This window comes from Ptychodera flava, chromosome 16, assembly GCF_041260155.1.
Source record: "Ptychodera flava strain L36383 chromosome 16, AS_Pfla_20210202, whole genome shotgun sequence".
Classification (NCBI taxonomy): Eukaryota; Metazoa; Hemichordata; class Enteropneusta; family Ptychoderidae; genus Ptychodera; species Ptychodera flava.
The window spans coordinates 3857081-3874786 of record NC_091943.1 but is presented as its reverse complement, the minus strand read 5'-3'; the positions used below and the strand labels follow the sequence as shown (position 1 = coordinate 3874786).

The window sequence follows — 17706 nt, the reverse complement described above, 5'->3', positions numbered from 1 at the left end:
AATGCAATGCATCGTTTGCCTTAACTTTTAGGATTATGGCTATACTACTGCCTTTATATAAAAATACTCAGTGATCAACATTATAGAAAATCTTTCTTTTGTCATTGTTTGAAAGTGTTTTAATCATTTTGAAAAGGTGGACATACTCGTAGAAAATGCTATTTTGTTTTGTGTCCGTGCCAGTCAGATATAGAATGATGTTCACTGGATTCACAGATAACACAATCCCTATTAATCATAGGAACATGTTGTTTCATCAGACTTTCCATAATTTCATCCATACAGGTCAGTCTTGCCTTTAAGTATACTTTGTTCAATCAAATTGACACGTACATATCTATTGAATTAAGATGACGCAATATTTTAAAGTTTGTCGTGTCATACTATGTTGTACCTTCTACTAGTCGAAAAAATGTAACACGACATCTTTATGTCGTCACTGTTTGATATTTCACAGATTTATCGGCAGTTTCAATCTGCAGAAGTCCGCACATGGCACACTTTCATTGTTATGTCCAATGACAGTAGTGCATCGTCTCTCCTCCAGACCTTCCACTTACACTGGCGCCTGCTTCTGGAAACCTTATGACCCACTGCTTCAGAAAACGGGGTATGGATTCCTACCGACGACTTCATCCAGATTTCAGCCAACTTGATGAAATCATTAAGGTGCATGGTGAATGCAAAAGTTCGCATGATAGTTTACACGTCAATTTGTCATTTCAATTTTAAAATCTTCGCGTCTCAAACTAATGGCCACATTGGTTTTGTAAGCTTTTCGAGATGTCCTCAATCTAATGGATGAAATGATAAAATTCACCCCTTTGACATTTGAAAAATAAAATTTACACTATGACCCTTGTTTTGACAAGTATAATTTTCCATTTTCATTGCAATCATAATATTATTGTTTTGTCACCTTCTGTCATGCTTGGTTAGCTTTCTGGTACTGCGGAAGCTGTCTTATTCATGATTTCCATACGACATGCTGTATTGTCTCACGCGAAAGATCAAATCGTTTTCAATCCTCCTATACCTTAGATGTGAAAAATCGAATTCGCGATGATCCGTTGGGTTACACAACAACCGGCCTCCGTCTGTAAATGCGTTTGCGGTAGGTTTTGGTGCTTCTCCCCGTCGGGACACACACTCTGCCAGACGACTGAGACTATAGTCGTCTATAGAACCAGCTACGGTCTCGGGGCTGGCAGTGGTCATCTAAATGAATTAATAAATAAATAAATGAAAGAAAAATAAATGAATAAATAAATAAATAAATAAAGTGTAGCTAGGTAGGCAAAGCTAAGGTAGGTAGGTTAGTATTAGGTAAGTACTTATTGTGTATATTATTTGTCATAGAGTAAACGTTATAAATATAGTGAGTCTGATTTTGTAGCCAACAAGGCAACACATTTTGTCAGAGACTGATTGTTACGCTGTGTAGAATAAAACCAACATTGGTGAGAACATCAACGAACAATATTGACAGATTAATATCGCATTACAACTTTGCGATGGCGAACCAACAGCGAAATAAGTAATAACTACTTTGCAGTTTTATCAGACTACAGTTTCGGGTAGGAAACGAATGTGAACACTTAATATAAATGCTTTTCTGTTGTCTTTCAAAACACGCTTTTACATGTAATACCAGATAGCTTTCAACTCGCTTTCCTCATCACTCGACACCTTGCGGTATTCGTTGCGTGAGTGCGCCATCACCGGTCGGGTAGCGGTGTTCATTCTACAACTACACTTAGATCTGAACTAGTATACTAGTATGTAAGACTGAACTTCAACATTTCCTATTATTTCTATGTACAGGTGAAATCATTTATTAACTTTTTTTCTGTGAACTTGTTCACGAAAGCTGGAAACTTTAAAGCCAATTTTGATAGGATGGAGTTTTGCATATGTCTCAGCAAAACCGAGGAATGAATCTGCTACCAAGTCAGTGCAGTTATCTCATTGGAAACCAGTTTGCCATCTCACTTTTAGTGATGAAGTGTTGTTTTCCTAAACCAAACGATTTTTCCTGCTTCTCCTTAATGATCCATTCAATAAAACAAACATATTGTTATCCCCCATTGTGGAACCAGCCTGGTACTTGTTGGGGCAGGTCTTACTGTCACCGCAATAATTTGATAAAAGTTTCTATGATGTCATATACTCAGCCCAGAATTGACAACTTGCACGTGATCAGACCATTAGACAAGCCTGAATTATATCAACATAAATGCATAGAGATGTACATAATAATTTTAAATTCAGCTGGCCAAAAAGCAATTTTTATTTACCGCGTTCGGAGTCTACAAGCTGTCCAGCCTTAAAATGCATTTCCAAAACATTATCTCACAACAGGTATAAACACAGGAAACATGGTTTAAAAAAACCATATATCTGAGCGTAATTTAAAAAAATTTAAGTTTCAATAATGGTTTTCAGTTGACTCTACAACTGCACTTTTTCTAGCTTCGAATCTGACAACAGGAGAAATCATGGTCTCACTTGTATAGCGGGCTTGCAATTCCTTGTGATATGACCAAAGTCATGGTGCCAGGGCCAACGGCAGCCCTGGTAACGCTCATGGTGCCGTTGAATTAATTTCCGAAAGCGGTGACGCCGACTCTTTTGAATAAATGTGTTTTTTTTAACTACTTTGTCCATATCGCCTCACTCTTTTTCGTAAATTTCTGATTTAAATCGTAAAAAGCGAAACGCAATTTAAATCGCTGTGCAGATATGAGTACTCATATTTTGAAATTATGTCAGTCAGCGTCAATTGCTCTCCATAGAATTGGTCGAATTAGAAATGTATTAGATCGCAAAAACACTTAAAGACTTGTGCACGCATTTGTAACATCGCGGCTCGATTACTGCAATAGTATACTCTTCGGTATCGATGATAAGCACCTCCATAAACTCCAGTTACTTCAAAATTCTGCTGCTCGTCTTGTCACACGTACAAAATTGCATGAGCACATCACACCTGTGAGGATGGTGCTATTACACTGAATGCCTATCCATGTAAGAATTGATTTCAAAGTTCTTAATAAAATTTTGCATAATCTTGCTCCAGCTTATCTTTCTGACCTGGTGACAGTTTGCGTTCCTAAACGGTTGACGCGCTCAGCGTCCGCACCCGTTTTGGAACCAGTAAACTGGGATCAGAAACTCTTTCTCGAAAGCATCTCCAATTCTGTGGAATGTCTTACCAAAAGATATTCGGTTGTTAACATCTGTTGCTTCTTTTAAAACATCTCTTAAAACATACCTTTTTAGAAAGCAGTGTGACTAAGTTCGCTGGTTTGTTGTTCTTGTCTATTCTTATTTTAATTTCTTTTAGCATGTAGTATTGTCGAGTGTGTCCTTTTATCAGTGCATTTTTGTATTTTATAATCATTTTATTTTTATGATCTTTGTATTTTATTGTAAAGCAGTTTGATATTTTATTGATGGAAATCGCTCTAGAAAAATGAATTATCATTATTACATTATTTAACAGCTCTACCACAACCGTCACGGTGCTAGCTTGTTGATAGAGTGACATAGCGTATTCACCAACCAGCAACCCGAGATAAGGCAGAACAAAAAATGTGCTGTTCCGGTAATCCGACCTACCTCATTTTGACCTGCCGACCCTAAACTTGTTAGGGCTACGTAAATACAGAATTAAAATAAAGAAATAAAAAACCCGTAAAATCACGCGTTCGTTACTTGGCATTTGATTTTTGTTTGAACAAGGAGTCTTTTATGTTTTTATTCCTTTTATATGTATGATACATTTTTCTGGAAATGTTGTGGCCAGTGTTTGACGGCCCTGAACCCCTGAAAAATGCATATTTAAAAATAAAAATATTGGGTCGGAAAAAAAATTCCTGCCGACCTACCTACCCTATTCTTAAAAACCATGTTATCGGAACAGCGCAGTTTATTTTTTTTGGCCTAAAAAGTCCGACAGCACTGCACAGACGTATGACATATCGTCGTTTCCTTTGGCAGCTGATTTAACGCTGAGGCGGTCGACAGCCCTGCATGTATCAGTATTGTTGTGTCAGTACGGGCCTTTGCCGATATGAAACGTGATGTCACCAGTATAAACCGAGTGTTGTAATAATGATACATACGCCCCCACAACACCGCCGCCGGAGATTGACTCTCACCGGCCCGGGATAGTTATCCGACCCTGATGTCACTCGGCGTCACAATTCGTATCTCTTAGTTCCAAAGTGGCCTTACCTGACTATGAATTCGTCAGCAGCTCTATTTGTCTGAATTGAGCACTTTCGACGAATATCAAACCACATTTTTTTATTAGTTCAGCAATGTGTACTATAATTTCACAAACGTGATAATTTAGTTACATTTAGCGCATAAAGGACACCTTGCTCGTTTCCGGAGTGCGTAGAGGGTCACACATTTCCGAATTCCGGTAAATTTACTACAGCCAATATGACAATTTCTGTTCTAATTACCAAATTAAAAAGGCGATGCAGAATTTAAAGAACCGGTAGACACAGCAACTTTGACTCTCACCGGCCCGGGATATTTATCCGACCCGGAGGAGGAGACCGTGAATTTGATTAGTTAGCTATGCATCCAAGTACGGGAATATGCTCATCATGCCCGCGGTTTGCGGTTGCCTGAGCCGGGTGACCTTTGCACCCTCTCGGTATACCCCACAGTTTGCTTTTTATCTTCAAACTTGCCTTACACAGGACCGTGCTTAGTGGAAAACATGGCACATAGAATTAATTGATTTGTCTCATTTCGCTTTAGTCACCTACCACATTTTCCTTTTAATGTCCTATGTTAATGGCGGGAAAAGTGAAACAGCCCAATCAATAAATGTTCGTAGGGAAAGTAATTTTATAATTCGCCATGCGGCATGGAGCAACTGATGTAAATGGCCATGCTCACACAAAACTTCAATTCATATTACAATGTACAGGTTACGGTTGTATGTTGAGTCGCATATATACCACACTTACATTTCAAACGGATTCAGCTATTGTGAAGAAGCATTGACGTCGGTTTCTCACCTTGCAAATCATACGTTGTCGTCCTTAGCATTAAACGCTGTAGCAGGCGCTGCTACAATTCGACTCGGCAGCTCTGTATGTCTTGTGAACAGTCCATCGACCGATGGCTTGCAACTGCATACGATGAATCAAAACTTTCTGTAAGTGCAAGGAAATTGTGTCAGGCTATATTTGTGTGCAACGAACATTAACATTAGTGACGTCACCAAATGATTACATGCCGCCGAAGACTAACTGCATAGGTCCCGGTGGCCATTGTGTACATTCGGTTTGTATGTGCCATAATTACCGAATCCCGTATTGAAGCTCCGTGCAGACGTTCAACTTCGGCAAGCAGCCCCTCCTGTCCAAATCGTAAAGTTCGGACGACTTTCGGGCCTCGTTTTTATCAGCACTTTGTGCCATAATTTTACGTTCATTGATTTAATTTATTGGGTAGATTCAACGCCTGTCGGTGATAACTTCTGTTTCAGGAAGGTCGCTTCAGTATTCTCAAGTGAGCTCACCTATTGTTACTCAAACGGACCGGGAAACACCTTGCGTTCGCTAAACGTCAGCCAATACTTCAGACAACAAATTATTTCTAAGTTTATCGATCAATGCAGGACTTGTGGAGCCGATCGCCTTCGTAGGTTTGACAGGCGTCTCTCAGGAGACCATGGCCATAAATTCGATTCTTAGCAATTCCGGGACCGAAATTCTAGGGCCCGGGGTTTGTGGCTGGCGGAGCCTGACGGCTGCATTTATACCCGGTACTGTGCACGGTTCAGACTATCTTCAAACTCGTCATACTTGTCTGGAAAACATCGCACACAGGGTTAATTGGTCTAATTTCGCTCTACTCATCTGCCTTATTTCCTGTATATTTCTTATGTTCATCATCGCGGGGAAAAGTGAAACGTTGAAACAGCCCATACAACAATCATTGTTTGCAGAGAAAGTAATTTGTAATTCGCGCAATCACTGAAATTCATCAGTGACATAATTCGCGCAATCACTGAAATTGATCCGTGACAGTGTTAACTGATGTAAATGGTCATGCTTACACGAAACGATGTCATACGTAGGTTACGGTTCTTGAACCTCATAAGTATATCATACCTGTCTTTTCAAATTCAGCGTTACACAGACGCATTGGAGTGACTCCCTGACACCTTCTTGCCGATCATTATTGTGTTGTTGTCATCAGTGGGCGCGTACGCTAACCTGGTTCGAACTTGTTCGAGTTTGTTTGCGTTGACCTCACAATGATAAACTTTAATATATCCCTTGAATGCGACAGGGGGAGTTTACATTTTTATGACGCTAACATACGCAGATTAGTGAAGATGGCTGTTACCCACAGAGCTATATACAAACCACTGATTCTCATTCCGCATTCCTCGGCAAACCGCGTTTGGCGAGGACTTCCCTTGTGCACACGTGGTGATTTGGGTTAAAAATAGACTGTAATTGTAATGTAGTGCAAATAAACTATGTGACGTGATCCGGTGGCAAAATAAAATTATCCGTACGTTTTGTCCTGCGCTGCCCCCCGCATGTTTTGTAGTCACAACGGCAAGCAGCTCAGCCCTACTTTGTTTATTTTGTCAATTTTTGACAATTATCAGACCAAGTATACATTTGTGACTGACACTTATTTACGAACTTCTGATAACAGTGTCATTGAACTTCAGCAGAGCTGGAACTGATGAATGGCGCGAATGTTCCTTCTATCACTGAACCTCACGGTTGCCGAGTGTTTTAGTCACACCATACTCGTGTCCTTCGACCTTTCAACGACGCCTGTGTATACGCTGTGAATGGGACCAGGAAACATTGTGTTTCTCACCTACGCCGCACCGTACGACTGACGACGCTATGCTCTTACATGCGACACACCATGCGTTACATGGTCGCACTGCCCTATCGCCGCGGTACATCTCGGACCATCTTCGCCTTTGCCATGACTCGCAATAACTCTACTACAGTACACAGTTTCATCTTTTGACATGATTTTTTGTTCAAACTCACAACGACTGACCACGTTCGCAGAATACTCAGTTTGCCAAGGAATCGATTTGTCAAAATAACGCATCGGACATGTCAATCCGCTGCACAATTTCAACAAGACTCGGATAAAAATTTCCAGTCTACATTTGTTGCAGCCTGACGTTCCTTCATATGTGTCTCCGTATGAGTGTCACATAGAATTACTCCAATTTCTTTAAGTTTGACAACTACGCCTTTCAGTGTGATTGAACGTACGTCTGAATGTCTAGGTACTCTAGTACGGCTCAAGATAGTCTGCATGATAGTGAATGAGTGTAGGTGTGTCATTTACGGGTGTTAGAACATGTTGTTGTCCCCCCCCCGGCATGTGTACGTCACAAAATAAGGCACGGACACGCCCGAAAGGATCGATCCTGTTGAGCAGGCTCGAAAGGCAGGCACGATATGTATTGTATTGGCAGTGGTAAATTGGTAATGACACATAGACAGCGGATGACATCTCACACGTGTATGTATTGCTTTCCAAAATATTAAGCGTACGGTGGTAGTCAAATAACGCTCGTATTACTTTGGTAATATTTTTCATCTGGAGTATCAACTTGCAGGAATATACATCATGTTATAAACCTAATGCAACATTTCGCTCTAGCCATCGATTTGCAGTCTTTTTGATTGCATGATAAGTGAAAACCAAAAGGTCATGTATAGAACCGTGTAAATGTGGCATCTTGGCAGAGGCAACTTTGCATATTCGTAAATAAGAAAGGCCAATGAGATTAGTAACACCGCAATAGAGACAGCGAGATAACCATACCTGCACAGGAATTTACGTCAAGTCAAATAACCAGGTACTAGTATTAGTTGTGATTACAGCATTGCAGTGGCGTACCGTAGATTCGGAAATATCCGACTATTATTGAACATGCATGGTTTTCACTGCCTTACCTTGTAAATTGTAATGTGGTTGTCGCAAGCACGGTGTATGTCGCAAGCATTAACAGGCGCAAATCAATGCTCTGGCCGGACCTTAAGATTTTTTCCTCTCGACAACCCAGTGAATAACACCCGTACCCGTTATGCATGGCAGTTGTTGCGAGTGGATACTGAGCGGCATACTGACATCGATAACAGTAATTGTCATCGCCGCCGGAGAGTCTGGCGTAATACTATGCGTACGGTTGGTTTGTGTGTGTGTAGTGTGGTAATACGATCAAAAAAAAACCAAACCACGATACGGACAGCAGCACTTTAGCAGGACTTCGGATGTCACAAAGGGATGATCTATTCTGACAGCGGATGACATCTCTGTCATCTCTGTCTTGTTTTCCAAAATATTCATAGTACGGGGGTAGTCCAATAACACTCGTGTTACATTTGAAATATTTTTCGACTGGAGTATCAACTTTTAGGTGTATACATTGTTTATACAACACTAAATGCACCGAATGCACTAAATGCATTGGTTTATCCGGCGATGTGCAGTTTTTTCTAACATACGATGATACATGAAAACTCAAAGTTCATACAACCGTGCAAATGTGATATCCTGTAGGATATTCGCAAGAAGGAACGCGAGATGAACTTCGTAATACCATAATAGTGACAACTAGATCACAATATATACCTGCAGAGGAATTTTAACGTAAAGCTAACGTAAAGCTCTCAATCGCGGTTGGAACATTGTATATCTAGCGTACCGATGAATACGAATATATTCGACTATTATTGAACATGGATGGTTTTCACTTCCTTACCTTGTAAATTGTAATGTGGTTGTCGAGAGCATTAACAGATGCCAAGCGCTGCACTAGCTGGACCATGGGAATGTGTCTTCGATAGCAAGTGAATAACACCTATACGCATGGCATGCCGGCAGCAATGTGTCAGTGTATTACCGGTACAGTCTGAACGGAGGGTACCAAATTTGCATATTTTATCGTGTTCGAGAGCCTCGTTTTCGCTACCTCGCTGAGTGCGGAAGTGTGTGTGGGAGAGAGACCGGCGTACGATCTCAAAAACAAGGCCGTGAACTCAAACAGAAACTTATCCTTCTTTTAAATATGCAGATTTTCATTGACAATAAACCATTTATTAAGATTTTTCAAAGTATTTGACCAGAGAGTGCAATATTTTTTTACGATGGCACAATTTCCGTGCCAAGGCGGACGATCGAACGACGTATTGGAATCCAACTTTTGCCGAAAAACCTAACTTTTAAGGGTCTTGTAGAGCTTGAGCCAAACTGAAACTTTCAGAAAATGTTCCTTATAGTATCGATAGTAAGTGGTCCAAATTTCAGGGCCGTACGATATATTGCATGTATTTGCGGCATGATTAAGTGACGCCGTGTAGAGACCACCGTGTAGAGACCGCCCGCCGCTGTGCATATCGCACTGGCATTGTGCGAAGTGAATTGAGGCGCGGGCGTCCACGCTGCCGAGTACGGCAAACGGACAACGCAAGTATAGCTGTTTTACGCCGTTGTTCACGGTTTCCCACCACGTGTACAGAAATAAGACACCCTACACTCAGTGTGACAGTTTTCAGACATGACATGCTGTTCGTTGTACTCACTTCGCTCTGTATTAATCGCGTTTTACAAGTCATAGTAGGCCTACTGGATATTAAGACAGGTGATGCTGCTGTCCCGTTTTGGATAGTTTTTTTTTCCGGTACAAGCTATTTTGGGCGCTACAAACTTGGCGAAATTAGCCACACTGTGCACCGTACGATACAAGGCGTCGAAAGCAACACATAGAGACAGTCCATGACCGATATGTAAGCGCCATACACGTCGAAATATAGTTGCGTCGTCCATGGATTAACGTTTAACTAATTTATCACGAAATATTATATACAGTTTTCTAAACACTGAAAATTGGGGTTGAAGTTTCAAAATATCAATATTTAGCCCCTACAATAATAATCCAAATACGACGTCCGATTACTAGTGCGATAGCAGTCCGATTAAACTACGCACTCAACATCGGGTCAAAAATTGACAACTTTTACCCTCTAAATACCACTTCCGTCGTGTTAACAGTTTGAGGATAAACACTATATATAAAGTTTTGAAAGGTATGATAATAAGATTTTGTAACAGTTGTGCTTGTCATTTATGAAACGGCTTTAGGCGAAATTCACCATCCTGTCCGAAAACTATATCACACTGAGCTGAGAGCTGAGTGTAGCACTTTGTTCAGAACGCTTACACAAGCCATGCACAAGCACAACACATACACACACACGTACTCAGTACGTCCGAAGTGAAGGCCGCCATGATGGAAACGCCGATTCACGGGTCAAGTTTAAATGTCTGTAAGTTTGTATCCAGACCTTGAGCCAAACTGAAATTACGTCTGAACATTTCTAAAACCACGAAAAATCGATTGCAGGTCTTCTTTTGGGCGTAAATATCATTGCATGTATTTGCGGCATCGCTAAACTTGGGCCTTCAGTCGATCCCAAAAAACCAATCATACCGTTAAAATGACAGTTTCACAGCATAGAAATCCTAAAAAAATTACATGCGAATACTTTCCAACTGTATCATTCAATATCACCATAAAGTAGATACGATTGACCAACGATGACGGTAAAATTCAGTGATGAAAATCTCCGTGAAAAATTACTAACGGTCAATCTCCGACTAGAGGGCGCTGTCTGAATTCAAACGTAATTCCCATTAATGTATGCTAATTGGGTACCCTCCGTTCAGGCTAGGTATGTATCACTGTTTCACTGAGCGGCATGACGTCACACGCTCATCGCCGCGCCGCCGGAGAGTCCGGCGGCTGTGATGCCCATATCCCATTCGTTTCTGCATGTGTGTGCCACAATGACAATATGCGGGAAGTATCACCCACTGTCCGTGATACGGCCAGCAGCAGTTTTTGTTCATAACTTCCATTTTTGACGAATTTCCAGCCCCCTGGTTGTAATTGGGCATAGAGCAATAGAATGGTACATATGTGTAATTCATTCACATTTAGCGCAGATAGAGTTGATTCGCCGCCACATGTACCGCAATTGTCACCTGAGGAGGGCACGAGATAAACATCAGACTGCGCATGTCATGTTGTGTTTCTAGGTCAGAAACGGTTGTTTTTCATCGGATAGGGAAACACCCTGCGTGCGATGCTAGGGCATCTAGAGAGAACTACTCGGACACCGTTTGTTCCTATCCTTCTGCATTTAAATGCTGTTATTGCCAGTAGTTAATTCTGCGCTTCGCTGAATCAGACTTTTCAAACTCACTATTCACTCGGTCAAAACACCCTTTACGTTTCAAGATAATCTTCACTGAAAACCATTGCCCTTCTATGAAACTGAATCTCTTCACGATCAAAGTCAGATTCGTTTCTATCGTCTTTGACTCGCAATTCGCCCTGCAAAGATGACGTCCTAACACTCCTGTAACGTTTTTGTGTATTTTATTTACATCAAAGCAAAGTTGTTACATAGTAAAGTAACTATCAGGCAATATCATTAAAGATCGTTCACGGTAGTTATTGGACACGTTACTGGCCAGTTACACTTAATGATCGGGACTACCAAACTACTTAGAGCAAGGCGAATACATGGACGACAGACCGCGTGTTTTTTCCTCAGGCTTTTTCGACGCTGTGTTAACTGATTAGTCTATATTATGAAGAACGGCGTAGTGTCTTTTCACGACAACTGTAACCAGACTGTGCACGCTACGTCATCCATGATTTCAACAATCGTATTTCGTGTAACCTATATATTCCTGCATATATATATATATATATATATATATATATATATATATATATATATATATATATATATATATATATATATATATATATATATATATATATATATATATATATATATATATATATCTTGTTTATTTTTTCGTATAAATAGTCTTCGTTAATCACTGCCTGGCCCATAATAATCGTTTTGTTGCCTTCGCTTATAGTCGGCAGCGGTCGTATTCATGATTTCGAGGTGAGATACTGTGAGGTTCCATGTGGGAGACTACTGAGCAAACTGCCTCTTCCCCTGTAAATGCATATACGGAACGTTTTGCCGCCGCGCCTTTCTTTGTCGGAACATGCTCTCTGCAAAACGACTCGGACTTCGGTTGAAATCGTGAACAAAACCAGCTTCTCCCTCGAGGCAAGCAGTGATCATCTAATAAATAGGAACGTAGTTTAAGTAACAGTTTCGATTATACGTCGCGGAGCACTGCATTACATCAAAATTTAAGTCGTAGTAAATCATTCAAGCGACAAGGCATTTTAAGGGCTGTGCATGCCCTTTAATTTGAAGTACGGTGAACCCTGAACTCTCCACGAACGGTCAGTGTTTCGACTGTAGACCTCATCACCGATGACATGTAGGTTTGTTTCGCAAATCATTTTTGAAATCTATTGCAAGCTACTAAATACCAATTTTAGTTGCACGCGCCTGCCCATAGAAAGATTTTACGATTCGAATTTTGAAAAATCACCATGTAATCATGTTTGCAAGGCTGTGTCAGGTCAAACGCCGAGTCAGCACACAGCACTTCGCAACGTGTATATAAATGTTCGCTCGTCTGGAGCATTCTAACCAAATAGTCTCCCGAATGCAATTGCAGACTGGCCGAACTGAACAGGAAATAAAGCAAATGTGCAAGGTTAAGCCTACTCGTGAATTCTTTACAATATTTAACTTTTGCAGACTTGATATTATTGTTATTGGCTGATATACCGTCTCGATGATAGTTACTCCTGACGGTGTTTGCACCTTCTAAATTTAGACTGTATATCTAGTTGTCGTAACAGTTCAACCAAACCACTGTAGCAGTTTTCAACATTGCTCACCTCAAACAACTTCAATAATGCACTGAGCTTCATTCGCCTCGATACAGCGACTAATGCAACCAGGGTAAGTTAGGATGATACTCCATCACTACCACAGCAGATCAACACTGCGGGACTCTTGAAGTCAGGAAATGAGACCTAAAGAACGTATTTCGTACTCCTGTCAATGACGGAAAATTCGGGATAAAAACACAAATAATGAAATTTAATGCAATTTAAACGATAACAACAATTAAAACAGCCTAACGAAGAATAATTTTGATTTGACTACCTCTTGCCGAAGTGTGACTTTTGGCGAAGTATTATACCGGAACGATACAGAATGTTGAACAACCCTGGTACTTACCTAGGGCGCAGGTACGAAAAATTGTGTGTGATGCACAATGTAGAAAATGGATGTGACTGATATGAACGTATGAGTTACTTTCAGCCGATAGAACCAACTGCTGTTGTGGAAAATGACCTGGCAGATTTATCAAACATTTTTAACGCTTATGTGAACCATGGGCACTGAACATCGTCGCTCTTAATTGGCAGTCTGAATATGCCAGGTTGTGGAACATGCAATTCACGAAAACGACGATCATGCTTCATAGAGCGCCATCTCTCGACCGAAATTAAAACGTACTTTGTCTACAAGAATAATGGTGTTATCAGTTTCTTGCACTGCAGGCCTAGGTGACCTAGTGGACATGTTGACAAACAGACCAGCCTGTTTAATCTCAGTATGGTAAGATTTTATTTTGTGCAATTGAAGCCGATCTCACCACTATTTCATTTTGAAAAAGTATTTAATCTGTACGAACTGTCTGTTTATCAACGACATGTAGTACACTATTATGTAATTATTGACGACTCATTGAGCCATATTTTATGGAATGTCCGTCTTCGTTGTTACCCCTATGTCAAATAGTCGCCATCATGAATCGCCATCGAGTTACGCCACCTTTTATGAGATGCCATACAATTTCAGATGGCTAATATTCGACACGCGAAGCGGGAATTTAGATCTAATATTATATCACACGCTTGTTAATCAGACGTATTAATAAATGAAATTTGTACCGTTCCTGTAAATTAGCAGAGTCGGGTGTAGAGTGCCTCTTAAAGGAAATTATAAAAAAGGTCAAGACAATTTACATCCCTAAAAATACCCGGATTCTCCACCACTTGATGCCATCACCCTGATGGTGTTTCGAGAGACGAAGCGATGTGTCTCTATACTAGCTCCATACCCTCACCTTAAACGTTTTGATCCTTGAAATAAGATTGCAAAAGCGCAAAAAATTCTAACCGGCTTTATTTCGTTAAGGTACAGCCAACAGATTCCATGGCCGGGATTCAGTTCTCAACATCAAAAACCGGTATCGACAGTCAAGAATGTTTCAAAAACGTTAGTTTTCTATCGCTCTGACGAAGTGGTGGATTCGATTTTATGATGAATAATAAAACAAAGAATGATAAATATGTAACAATCACATTATTCTGTTAATACATTATAACTCTATTGGCCGTAGGTTTGAATTCTCAATGTTTAATTATATATAGCCTTTATAACACCAATTTCTCGGTAATCTCCGTTAGAACGACTTTGATAGAATTGAAGGAACCAAAGAGTTGATTCGATAAATAATGCAGTGTCATTACTATCAGTGTTCAAAATAATGGGTACGCAGAGGTACTTTTTAAAAATGACTGTACAAGTTTATCTTCAAGCGAAGGCGTCTTGACTTGAGTTCAACTTTCGATAAGGCCAGAGAGAATGAATGAATCGCTATTTGCCATCGCCACTTCTGCTTTTGCTGAATTTTTGTTCTAATTTTCATCCTGAAATGAAGCCTAAACTGTTGTGACTACTTTCAAAGCTCATTGTTTCGTTACACTTATTAGCAAAAGTACTCTGTGTTATCCCACGATATGTATGTAATTGTTATTTTTAGTGATGCAAAAAGTTTGCTTGTCAGCATTTTACGTCTTTCCAAGAAATCAAGTGAACAATTACTTTATCTCTGGCTCTATGATAAACCATCTGGAATAAGACAAATAGCGTGTCTCTAATCTTCGAAGACAATTTCTTAGAGCATGGAGACATAGTTGAATGTTGAAGCGACAATTCATCGAAACAGTTTGCAATTCAATGTAACTTTCTCGGCTCGGTATATGCTGTGAGTTGCCTGTGATTTATATGGTGGCACTGTTAAAATATATTACTTTGATAAAACTGTGGTATAGTGCAACGCCGTCTTCATTTAAATCAAATTTGAATAGTGATACCCTGGGTAGATATCTAAATGTTTGGCTGTATCGTGAACAAAATATTAAAAAAAATGATACCAAACAATGAAATATAGTCAATTTTTATTCTTTTGGTGATGATGAGCTTCATGGATATATACAAATAGGGCAACGTTGTTAAGAATTGAAAATGATTCATACAAAAATATCAACACCTCATCCATAAAAAATTGCATATATACATGTATTTACTCTGTCTTTTAGTGTCGATATCTTGACTTGAACTAAGATATTCTCTTCTGTTAACAATATTTGCTCTGAAACATCTTTCTGAATAATGTTTCTGCTGCCTCTCTATAAGAATATATGCCACTTCAAACTTAACAATAATGTCTTTTGATAAAAGTCAAGAAGTACAACAGTTTTGAATTCACATCCCATACTGTAGCCATACAAGGACAATCAATATAATTTCTCTTATTGTTCTAGGAATATTGCGTATATATTGACTTTCTTCGACAGTGCTATCAATCTTCAGTGAGATATTGTTAAATGCTCCATCTCAAATCTCACAAAAATGCACACGTATGCATATTTATGATTCAGAGGGATTTCACTTGTCAACATGAATTTTGTTTTGAAGAATATCACAAAAGATGAACATCACAATCTTTGTAAATAGGAAATTTCCAAACAGTCACTGTCAACATGTCTGATAATCTAGAACTACGTAATACGAAATAAATCGAAAAACTATTACTTCAGGCTTAACAAAAAACAAAGTATATAGATTTTCCATTTATTAAGCAATCTTCGAGGCACTTCGTTCAAGTTAGTTGTAACCTTGCGTAAAAAAATTACTTAGCTAGAATTATAAAGTCCATTTTATTTGATTAAAGCTATCACAAAATAATCAAAAAGTAGAACTTTTCTTGCTATCTGGCTAAACTATATCTAATGTCAATTTCCACCAGTACTGCATAAATCCATCTACCATACAGCGTAAAGTCATAAAAACCACCAGCCTGGACAGTTGGTATCCCGAGTAAATACCTGACTTAAATATGTTACGATACATCATCAATTAAAGGACACAATAAACATATGTTGAATTTACATCCACTTTTGTTATCACAAAACAAATCAACTCAATATATATATATATATATATATATATATATATATATATATATATATACATAAATATATATATATATATATATTATATATATATATATATATATATATATATATATATATATATGTGTGTGTGTGTGTGTACACTTTTTAACATTTGTCATTGAATGCCAACTGTTTGCTAATTTATCCTAGATAATATATTTTTATATTTCCGAAATGTATTACTTTATTTTTGAAACTTGACATAAACAACATCGTTGTGAATTTCAAATTACTGTAAATATCCTACAAGCATATCAAAGATATCATGCAGGTATTATCTCCATGCAACAAGGACAGTCTGGTATACATTTGTAAACAAGAATCTCTGATATCATCATGCATACTTTGCCAAAACTTAACCATCATGCAAACGTTTATTAAAATTAAAATATTGCAAGTTTGCACATAGAGATTTCTCCAAGATGTCTAACATTTGACTCTATTATATTATGTGAAAACGAATGTGCTTGTCCCCGATATGGCAAGAAAGGAGGAAAGGGGGTGGGATGTGTAAAGTAGAATGTAGAGATGCGTACCTTGTGAAAAATCAAGATCTTACACAGTATCCCACGATGTTTTGCAATTTTTTCGTATTGACAGCGCAAACTATTATTGCAAACCTCCGACATATCATCTAAATTTATCCTGTCACACAGTATTTTAACCCATCGCACCAGTTATTTCGTGCTGCTTTTTTCCGTTTCAGTTAACTTCCATCGTAATCATTTCGTCGCCTTCTTTTCCTCGGTGGACTCGCCAGTAGCAGCTCTTCCGCATTCCCAGTGTGGCTGTGTGACGGGACAAATTCGAAATCATCCGATGGACTACATAACAAACGACCCTGCTCTGTATATTTTGGTGTATTTGAGGCAACTGTTGGTACCCATCCCTGAATATAAAAAAAATTAAAAATAATGACTGTATAAATAAAATATATTTGATCATCAATTAATCTATCACATTATTGATCGACTGTGCTTCATTTTATTCATGAAGTATTCCATAAGCAATGAGAGTTGTCTATGCCTGAGACTTGCCTGTAGGGGGATTTGGCCACTCCACCTGATATCTTGTCGGTGTCCTCTCTCTCTTAGCTGGCTGACGTTGTAGTCAAGAATGGAATCAATTCGACTATCTTGACAAACATTGGACATCTGCAAAGAATAAATAAACAAATAAATGAGTTGAAAACAACAACAACAACATGATGATTATGATGATGATGACGATGATGATGATGATGATGATGATGATGATGATGATGATGATTCATCATCATCATCATCATCATCATCATCATGAACAACAACAACAACAAAACAACAACAACAACAACAACAACAACAACAACAACAACAACGACAACAACAAAACAACAACAACAAACAACAACAACAATAATAATTTGAAGAACCACA

General features: G+C 39.0%; 1 long non-coding RNA gene across 1 annotated transcript; it reads right to left on the bottom strand.

Annotated features, from left to right (window-relative positions):
- Positions 1-1003: 1003 nt before the first annotated feature.
- LOC139152550 (uncharacterized) lies at positions 1004-13023 on the bottom strand. The gene is made up of 3 exons (XR_011556650.1): positions 12872-13023; positions 5043-5180; positions 1004-1218 (listed from the first exon to the last, which is right to left on the bottom strand). It is a non-coding gene; the product is annotated as an uncharacterized lncRNA (long non-coding RNA).
- Positions 13024-17706: the final 4683 nt, after the last annotated feature.